Source organism: Pteropus vampyrus, unplaced genomic scaffold (assembly GCF_000151845.1).
Source record: "Pteropus vampyrus isolate Shadow unplaced genomic scaffold, Pvam_2.0 Scaffold160, whole genome shotgun sequence".
Taxonomy (NCBI): domain Eukaryota; kingdom Metazoa; phylum Chordata; class Mammalia; order Chiroptera; family Pteropodidae; genus Pteropus; species Pteropus vampyrus.
Window position 1 is genome coordinate 128594 of NW_011888941.1, and position 10753 is coordinate 139346.

At 40.7% G+C, this 10753-nt stretch overlaps 1 pseudogene; it reads right to left on the minus strand.

Moving 5' to 3' along the window:
- Positions 1–988: 988 nt before the first annotated feature.
- LOC105298718 lies at positions 989–3347 on the minus strand (annotated as a pseudogene).
- Positions 3348–10753: the final 7406 nt, after the last annotated feature.

Below are 10753 nucleotides of genomic sequence, written 5' to 3' on the forward strand. Positions count from 1 at the left end.
AATTGAATTTTTTTTCTGATTTTTACTATAGTTGAGAGGATTACATGTTAACTTTTGCCTATGGCAATAACCATGCAAAGTAACTGTGGACCTTCAAATGAATTAGGCCAAACAAAAAACAGCTAGCACTTATTAAAGTCTAATACATATTTGGCCTAATTTAAAAGTGCTTTACTTATATTACTATAATTTTAAAATCTTTACCACAGACCTATCAAATGGATACTCTCATTTTTCTCATATTACAGATAAGGAATCTAAGTTCTCGAGAACTTATATAACCCACCAGAACCGCACCGGTGGTAAAGGATTTGAACGCAGCCAGTTGAGATTCGAAGCCTTTCAGCCACTGTACTTTTTCCCATGATTAAAAGAGAAGCTTCAACCGTAAAGGTGAATTATGCAGTTCAGTGTCAGGATGCTCACTTTGAATATACAGAATCAGATCTATTAGATCTGTTGGAGTCTCCATATTTTAAAGTAATAACTTTAAATTTTAAAATTAGATTAGATTATGAATTAGATTATGAAATTAAATTAGCAAATTTATAATTGTCTAAATAAACTATAACATTTATATGTAAAACTGGTCATCTCAAAAGCCTAACAAGTTATATAGATGCATATTACCACCTTTAAAAATGTTAAGCCAAGTGTCTTCTAAAGATACTTACTCTAAGCTATAAAACTTTAAATTCTAAAATATTATGTGTTTGACCTCAATTTATCAGATCTGTTTGTTTCTATTTGTTCTGAAGGAAAAGAGTAAGATGGAAGAAACAGTATATTTCTCTTTACAAGGAATGGAAATTTCTGGCAATTTTATGTCCTAGACTTTCAGTGACACTTAATATTCAACTCTTGAGGCCCACACCTAGAACTTAAATCATGCTTGGTTATCTGAGTGATACGTGGTTAATTGTGAATCACAAAATAAAACTTTAAGAATTAAAAAAATTTTAATGCAGTTTAGATTAGCAATTCTGGTTCATTTTAGCTCCTTCACTGACAAACCCAAGGGCAGAGACTGCTTCAGTTTCTCATTGTCTGTGATGACCAAGGTATAAAGGTATCTGCTGCATCGAATTTCCCATTTGCCCTGAGAATACTCGCCAGCGGTGCTTGCAGCTGCAGCATTTACCTGAAGATAACTCCTGGATTACAGTCCTAACCTTAGACTCAAAGTTTGCCACAAAATATCTCGCTTTTATTATTTTCACATCGCTCTAGTATATCTATAGTCTTTGGAAATAAATGACATCATTCTACTTAAAGCATTCTGTTTTTAGTAATGGTATTTCAATTTACAAAATATAATAATTCTCGATCACTGAAAATGTTAAATCCTAGAAAATGTAGCATTCCTACGTGTGATGTTAATATCATTCTCAAACAATTTTTAGCTGAAAATTCATTTGATGAATCTTATTTTTCCAAAATGGATGATTCTGATGATTTTTCAGATAGTATTTCTGAAGACTATACAGTCAGGCCTTTGTTTGATTTGGAATCTGGTGGAAACAGCCCCGCATCAGCTGACTCGGGTGCCGCTCTGAAGTGGTCAACTTGTGTCAAAGATATAACTTTACTGGCACATCTGGCAGGAAAATTGATGTCAGCAATACCACTTACCCACTACAGTATTTTGAACAATTCTTTACTGAGGAATCAGTTTCAAATATCACTAGCAAAACAAATGCCTAAGCTACCTTGTTGGCTTCAAAGCCACCTGGTCTAAAAGGATTTTTACGAATGGATAAATGGTAAGACTCTGACCATGACAAACTGAAAGTCTTTTTTGCAGTAATGTTACTACTGCAACATTACTTGGTATTGTGCAGAAACCGAGCCGGTTTTGGTCGATAAGGCCTCTTTTGGATATACCGTCTCTCAGGCAAATTATGACTGATGAAAGATTTTTACTTTGGCTTTGATTCCTGCATTTTATCAACAATTCTTCCACTGGTCAATCAAAGACCCAGATTTCATTGCAGAAGATCAAACCCGTGTTCAACTTTCTCGTAAATAAGCTTTCAACTGTATATATTCCAAACAGAAACATTGTAGTTGAGGAATCACTGATGCTGTTTAAGGGGCAGTTAGCTATGAAGTAGTACATCCTGACGAAACAAGCACGATTTGATCTCAAGCTTTATGTACTTTGTGAAAGTCGGTCTGGTTATGTTTGGAATGCGCTTGTTCACACAAAGCCCAGTATGAATATGAAAGATTCAGCTGATGGTCTGAAATCATTGCACATTGTTCTTAGCTTGGTCAATGACCTTCTTGACCAAGGATATTGTGTCTTCCTCGATAGCTCTTATACATCTCCCACGCTTTTCAAAGTTACATCAAAACAGGACTGATGCAATTGGGACAGCTCCTTTGAAGAGAGAATGAATGCCAAATGATCTGGGGAAAAAAAAGGATTGCAAAAGGGATAACTGCAGCCACGTTCTGTGGTGAACTTATGGCACTGAAATGATGTGAAAAGAAGGAGGTGACAATGTTGTCGACATGCCACAATAATACTGTGATTGAAGTAGATAACAGAAATGAAAAGAAAGCATGTGTCATTGTAAATTATAAAAAGAATATGAGAGCAGTGTACTTGGCCGATCAGATATTCACTTCTTATCAAACTGAGCACGAAAGGCACAAGTTTTGGTATAAGAAATTCTTTCGCCACCTTCTAAATATTACAGTGCTGAACTCCTGCATCCTGTTCAAGAAGGACAATTCCAAGCACACCATCAGCCATGTAAATGTCAGACTGACGTTGATTGAAAGCATGCTAGAAAAGCAAGCCAGGGCAGCAACATCTTCGAGGTTGTCTGCACCCTGATGATGTCACACCTCTTTGCCTGTCTGGAAGACATTTCCCCAAGAGCAGACCACCAGCATCAAGGAAACAGAATCCAACTGGTTGCTGCAAAGTCTGCTGCTCTCACGACAAGGATGGCAAGAAGATCCTGAGAGAAACGTGATATTTTCCACGTTGTGTTGTTCCATGCTTTGAAATTTATCACAAAAAAAGGATTTTAAGTACTGATCATCATATACATTTCTGTTACATCAGGATTAGAGACACATTCTGTTTAGCAATAACTCCAAGAACAATTTTTATATTTTATTTTCACATTGAAAACCAGTCAGATTTGCTTCAGCCTCAAAGAGGGTGTTAATGTAAAATTAGATTAACACTGGCAGTGAGCTGCACTTTTATTTTCTAAACGGGAAGTGGGTTAAAGTTCACGTTATCTTTATTTTTCTCGATTGACCAATTTGGCATCTTTTCGCCTGGCTGTGAGCAGGAAGTCCTTGATTTCCTCCATTTTGTGATCCATGGCCATGAGGCTCACAGAGTATGTGGCCAGTACAGCAAGCGGCAAGAGGCAAAGAGGGTGAAAAAGACAAAACTTTTAATAATTGTATTGCTTCTCCTGCCCATGTACAAATGCCTTTGGACTTCTAACTGGACTAGCCAATGGAAAGGATGGCAGAATCCTAAGGGGTAAATGACCAAAGAAGGCTGTTCACATTTGGACAACAATAATTGAAAATGGTAAGTAGGTTTGTGGCTACTTTGAAGTGGAATACAGAATATAGGCACTTACTCTGATAGCTCGTAACTAGATAGCTATGGTATGTTTTTGTTTTTGTTTTTGTTTTTGTTTTTTTGTCTGAAATCTATAGGTAGATAGATGATCCTTACTTATCCAATCAGTCATGCAGGCATGCATCATCCATTCTTGCACTGTCCAGCAAATAGCTACTGAGCATCTTGCATGTGCTCGGCACTTCTAAAGTTTTGATATTGTGGGATGCATCTTCCATTTGGTGCAGGAGGACAGACAATAACAAAATAACAAACAAATCGTAGGAAGGAAATATGGTAATGATGGAAAGCAAAGGGTCCGAGAGTAGTGGAATTTAGACCTAAAGGAGCTAAGAATCCGAGAGTAGTGGAATTTAGACCTAAAGGAGCCAGGCTGGCAAAGAGCCTTGACAAGTGAATGCCAGGTAGAAGGAGACACAGATCCTCAAACTCAGGGCTTGATCTGCTCCTGGAACCAATGGGAGGCCGGAGCCTTCAAGTGTGATGATCAGGGGCAAGTGACAGGAGTGAGACCCAAAAAGTAGGTGGGAGTCAGGTCAGGTAGGCTTTAGGAATGAAAGCAAGCTTGAGTTTTATTCTGAGTCAAGAGGGCCCCTTTGAAGGGCTTCATTCTCTTGCTTAAAATCATTCTCTTGCTGCTGTTGGACATGATTTGTGAGGGAAAAGAGATGCTAATAGCAAGAGCAATCCAAAAACTCTTCTGCACTCAAATAATTGCTCACTGGAAATTACTCAAACTTGGAGTAATGTAAGACATTAATTTTATAGACACATTCTGGATTGTAAGTTTCGGCAGTGGTTATGGGAATGTATCCCCTGGCTAATGTTATTACAGACCTGTGTTGTCCATAGAGAAAGAAGCAGTCACAGTTCCCAGCTGTCTTACTTGCTGGGCCCTTTTCAGTGGACACACCTGTTGGGGTGTATTGATTTACTGCTTGGACACCTGCAGGGATCATTTATTTCTCTCTACAAAAGTGTTTTCAGGGAAACACTTTTCACAGTTACCTGAGCAACTTAATACAATTTCATCATTGGTAGAAATAAGCATAATCATGTGTGACCACAAGAGGATTAAAAAAATATTTGTCCACTCACGAGGAGGTAGAGTGCATGTGGGAGACTGTGAACAGATGTATGGGCTTTGGGGAGAGGGCTTGTCAGGGCCACCCACTTACTTCCTTCTTCCTTACCACAGAAAGAGAAAAAATGCATTTGAGTGAAATACACCTCTCAGAAAGAGACAGGACTATAATTTTAGATATGTCTATATTTGAAAACAGATTTTTCTTTTCTAAGGGAAAAAGTAAATTTTTCTGAGACGGAGTCTCACTCCCAGGAAATTTGCTACATGAACATTAGCTTGCTTAGTAGATTCTTTCATAAGTACTGAAGGTCTTGAGATCAGGGCTATGTTCCATCTTTGTGTCCTCCATTCTTCCTCTTCCTAGGAGTTGACAGCTTGGTTCTGTAGGCCAAGATCTCCCCAAGAGTTTGACCTTGTGGCCTGGGGCTGCCAGCTAGTTCCTTTTAAGAGGTCCAGGCTTGGTGCCGATTTCCACAGTCTCTGTTCTGGTTTCCCTTGCATAAAGAAGACTTGTTGCTGTGGGCCTAGGACTCCAGTTGACATTTCTTCAGAGAGGAGAGGCTTAGAACTGTGAGGCCAGGGCACTCCTTCATTTTCTGTTAGGGAAATATAGAAGAATTGCTGTGGGCCAGTTTCTCAGCTCCAATTCCTGGAAATAGGGGAAGAGATTGGAACTGCAAAACAAGGTCAGCACTCCGGTTCCTGATTAGAAATCCAGGCGGGAGTCAAGGTCCTAGTTCTTGACTTAAGATTCTCTTACTGGAGGACTGGCTTGTCCTTTGGGGTAAGGTCTCCTACCTACTAGTATTCAGAGAGGCCAAGCTTATTTCCATGGGTTCCAGCCTCCCTTGAACTTATTGTTAGAAAAAACAGCCTTTGTAAATTGGGCCTGTGTCACCACTCCATATCCTTTCAAGGGAAGACAGTGTTGCTGGTATGAACGGAGTCTTCCATTCTTCCTTTTGTTTGGAGAAGCCTCGTTTGTTTGTGGGCCATACACTCCACCTGATTTTCTGTTCAAAGGGGCTACCATGGGTGTAGTGTGAGTTGTTGTTCCTTTTAGTCTGTTATAAATTAGATGGTCTTGAACTTAGGAGCCTGGGTCTGCACTCTCCTTCCTGTGAGGAGGGTATAGGCTTGGTTTCACAGGCCTAAGTCTCAACTCTAGTTTCCCTTGCATAAAGACGAGCTTGTTGCTTTGGGCCTAGGACACCACTCGACATTCGTTCAGGGAGGATAGGCTTAGAACCATGGGCCCAGGCCATGACTTCAGTCTCTGTTAGGAGAAGACAGAAGAAATGCTGTGGGCAGTTGTCTCAGCTCTACCTTCTGGAATAGTCGAATGGATTGGAACTACAAGCCAAAGTCCCTATTCTCACTCCTAACAGAAAGTCCAGGCCTGGAGCCAAGGTTCTAGTTCTCCAGGAAAGATATTCTTACCAGAGGAAATGCTGGCCTTGTGGTTTAAGATCTCCGATCTACCAATTTTCAACATGGGCAGGCTTGGTGGCTTTAGACCAGGGTTCCGTTGTATTAATGTTTGACAGAGAATGGCTTTTGTCAAGGGTCCAGGTCTCCAATCTACATCATTTGAAGGAAGGAGAGTATTTTTACCCTGAACAGAGGTCTTCTTTCTTTTCTGTAAGAGTATAGAGCTTTGATCTGTGGGCCATTCACTGCACATTAGTTTCTGTCACAGAGTCTAGGTTATTGGTAGTGTGAGTAGGTCTTTTGCCTAGTCTCTTCAAAATCAGAGAGTGTTAACCTCGGGAGCATGGCCCCTTGGAGTCACAACAGGATCATGTGACAGCCGCGCGGGAATCACGTGCCCATCAAGAGTGTGGCCTGTATGAAACAGAGTGATAAGGTGACAGATGGAGATGATGTAGTGCTCCCTTTGGAATGACAAGTTATATCACTTGATAAAATTCACATAAACACTGAGAAAACATTAATCTGTGTGTAAAGGAAGATGCCCAGCCAGCCTCCTAATAGACCTTCAATCGAATGTTGTGTCCACATTACAAAACTTACTTGAGGTCAAAGGTGTATGCAGCCAGACAATGATCTTTAATTCACCTCCGGTTTTGTCTGTTGTCAAGAAACCTGCTTTATGGTAGTGGAGGCAGCATTCGCGTATTATCCGCATTGAAATATGGAGGCCGAGTGTGCTGCGAGGAAGTGATAGGAAAGAGGTGGAAACACAGCCGCCATTTTGCTGTATTATATGAAAAATGCTGAGTCATTGTGAAGATACCTGTTCATAGCAGAAAGAACGGCTGCCTCAGAATTCCTCTATAGCAAACCTCAGACTACAAATTCTGAGAGGGGCTGGGTTAACGACCATGGAAAGGAAGCTGAGATATTAACATTGAGGCAGTTCCTTCAACATGTACTGAAAACCCTTAGTTTAGGCCAGTGGAGGAAAATGTGATGGAAGCCACCAGAAAATCTCATAGCAGGAACTAGGGAATCTTGCGGTATTCGCGCGGCTGTCCCATGGGAATCACATGATCATCAAGAGACTGGCCTTATGGCACCACAGGGAGATCACGTGACATGGGGTCATGGTGTGGTGCTCACTTTTGAGTTATCCTGCTACATTCCTTGATAAAATTCACATAAACTGTGAGAAAAGGAGCATTTGTTAGTAACAGAGCGTGGCCGAGACAGCAACTTCACTGCCGTTCAACTGAAAGATCAGATCTGCATGAGAAGACTTGCTTGAGGACAGCGGTATAGGCTACCAAATAATGATCCCTTGATAACTGGCCTGAGGTTTCATCTGTGGTCAGGCAACCAGCTTGAAGGCAATGAGAGCAGCTATCGCACATTAACTGCATTGAAATTTGGAGGCTGAGTCTGCTTGAGGAAGGTACTTTAAAGCAGTGGAAATAGCAGTCGCCATTTTGCTGTACTGTAGCAAAAATGCTGAGTCATTTTGACCATAACTCTTGATGGCTTAAGGTGCAACTCCCGCACTATTCCTGTTTGTGGACCTTAGGCCACTACTGTCTGGAGGAAATTGCTTAAAGGCCAATGCGTCAATGCTGAAATATTGAAAATGAAGAATTTATGAGACGTGTTTTGAAAACACTTGGTCGAGGATAGGGCAAGAGGAATAAGGTGGAAGTCACTTGAAAATCACAAAGCAATCACTACGGAATTATGTGGCGGTCACGTGAACACCTCGCAAGATTCATTTGGGGGTCAAGGAAGACCCGGTGGGAATCTTGTGTCTACTAGGTGACTAGTCTTGTTGCTGTAGGCATAGGTTTTCACTCTACTTCTTAGAATGAACCAGGATTGAGTGTTTAGAAAATGTTTTCCACTCGAGTTTACTTTGAAAATGTGACCAGCAGGATATCTTGTTTTCAAACACCCACTCTCCTTCCCATGATCCAGGCAATGTACTGGGTCCTGGGCCACAGACTACTATCGAATTTTCTTTTTTTTCTACAAAGACGATCTTACTGTGTGCCAAATCTTCCATCTAAAGTTCCGTTAAGAAAAGTTAGGCTAGATTTTGTGGGCCAAGGTCTCCACTTTACTTCTTGGAAATAGGAGCAATGCTTGACTGTGCTTCCAAGCTCCCCCATCGAGTTCCTGAAAGAAGAGCCCAGGTTTGTGCCACGTTTCTTAGTGACCACACTACCTTCTCCTACCAGGGGAGAGGCTTGGTTCTGTAGGTTACGGTCACGTTTCAATAATTGGCAAAAAGGAAAATTGGTGATGTGGGACCAGGTTGTGCTGAGTGGCCTGTTAAGATGACACATGGTTGTTGCCATCAGCCCGAATTTCTGTTGTAAATGCTTTAAAGTGAGAACAGTCTTGGTGCCATAAACCGAATTCTCCATTCTCCATCCTCCTAGAAGATGACAGCTTGGTCCTTTGGGCCAAGGTCATCCCAAGTGTTTCTGGTAGCAGGGGCCAGGTGGGGTGTTGTGGGACTTTGTTACCAATTAGATGGTCTTGACCTTGTGGGCCTGGGGCTGCCAAGTAGATTCTTTTGGAGGTCCAGGCTTGGACCTGATTTCTATAGTTTTCGTTCTAGTTTTTTTTTCTATAAAGAAGGCTCGTTGCTTTGTGCCTTGGACTCCAGGAGACGTACGTTCAGAGATAACAGGCTTAGAACTGTAGGCCCAGAACACCCTTTCAGTCTCAGAAAGACAGAAGAAATGCTGTAGGCCAATTTCTCAGCTCTATTTCCAGGAAATAGGGAAAAGGATTGGAATTGCAAAGCAAGGTCAGCACTCTAGTTCCTGATGAAAAGTCCAGGCCTGAGGCAAGGTTCTGGGTCTCCTGTGAAGATTCTCTTATCAGAGGACAGGCTGGCCCTGTGGGTTAAGGTCTCCGGTCTACTAATTTACCTAGAGGAAAGGCTTAATGCTTTGGGTCCTGGTTTTCTTTGTACTTATTGTTAGGTGAGACATGGAATGGGCCCATGTCACCACTCCATATCATTTCAAAGGAAGACAGTATTGATGGCATAAAATGTGAACTAGATTTTTCTTCTTGTTCAGAGAAGACAGTTTTGTTCGTGAGCCATGCACTCCCCATAAGTTTCTGTTCGCAGGGGTACCTTGGGTGTTGTGTGAGTAGGAGTTTCATGTGGTCTGTTATAAATTAGACAGTCTTGACCTTGGGAATCTGGGCCCGCTCTCTAATTCCTGTGAGGGGAGTCCGGGCTTGTGTCATGTGCCTAATACTCCATTCTAGTTTCCCTTACATAAAGAAAAGTTTGATTCATGTAACTTCATAAAATTTACATAAACACTGAGAAAAAGAGAGTCTCTGTGTAACAGAGTGTGGTTGAGACTGACAGCTAATGGCCCGTCCATCGAATGGTCATGTCTGCATGAGAAAACTTGTGGAAGGACAGATGTATAGCCAGCCATACTGTAATCCTTAATAAAACTGAATTCATCTGTTGTCCAACAACATCTTTTAAGGCAGTGGAAGCACCATTCACACAGGTGCTGCACTGAATATATCTGTGTGTCTTTTATGAGGAAGCGACTTTATTATATTGGCAAAGCTTCCGCAGATTTGCTATAGTGCATTGGAAATGCTGATTCAATATGAGGTTACCTTCTAATTTTCGAAGGAGTGACCATCTCAGTATTCTTGTTTACCAAACATTAGGCTAGTAATGTTGTGAATGAATTGCTTTACAGACAATGGTGCAGTGGTTATATTTTGAAGTTGAGGCAGTTTCTAAAATTTGTTCTGAAGAGATTGGTTTAGGCCATCATAAGAAATTCAGATTCAAGTCTCCTACAAATCTAGTGGCAGCGGTTGGGGACCAGTATATAGAAATGCGACCTAAGTCTTAAATACAAACCAAGAAAACAACCATAACATAATGGAGAGAAAAAAGTAAATTGCCATAAATACGACATTGACTTTTTAGATAGAATGCCAAAGGTACGGTTCATGAAAGAAATCATTGACAAGCTAATTAAATGTTATTAAAACTACAAAAGACATTGTAAGAGAATGAGATGACTAGGCACAGACTGGGAGAAATTATTTGCAACAGACACATGAGGTAAAGGATCGTCATTCAAAACATACGAAGAACACTGAAAATTCAATATAAGGAAACACACGACCTACTTAAAAAATGAGCCAAAGACCTAACAGAGACCTCACTGAAGAAGATACACCAATGGCCAAAGAGCATACGAAGCGAGACTCCATACCATATGTCATCCATTGATATTGATGGCGACCTTTTGTGAAAGGCAATTATTTCATGGTAGAGAAAGTGGATCTCCTTTTTCTGTCCATATTTAAATCCTTATTTTGCTAATCAACTTTAGTTATTGTTATGTAAAATCTTTAAAAGATATTATATTTTATTACTTAATGCGTTGGTAATAAAGGGAAACACTTAACATGTGATTTTAATATTTTTTTTTACTACGTGCACTAGAAAAATTTAAACAGTGCCTATCCAGGAACAGAAAGCTTTTAAAGTGCCTTCAGACTCAGGCATTCCCCTTATGGCTCAGGCTCTTGTGTCCTAGTTATACGAGTGGCAC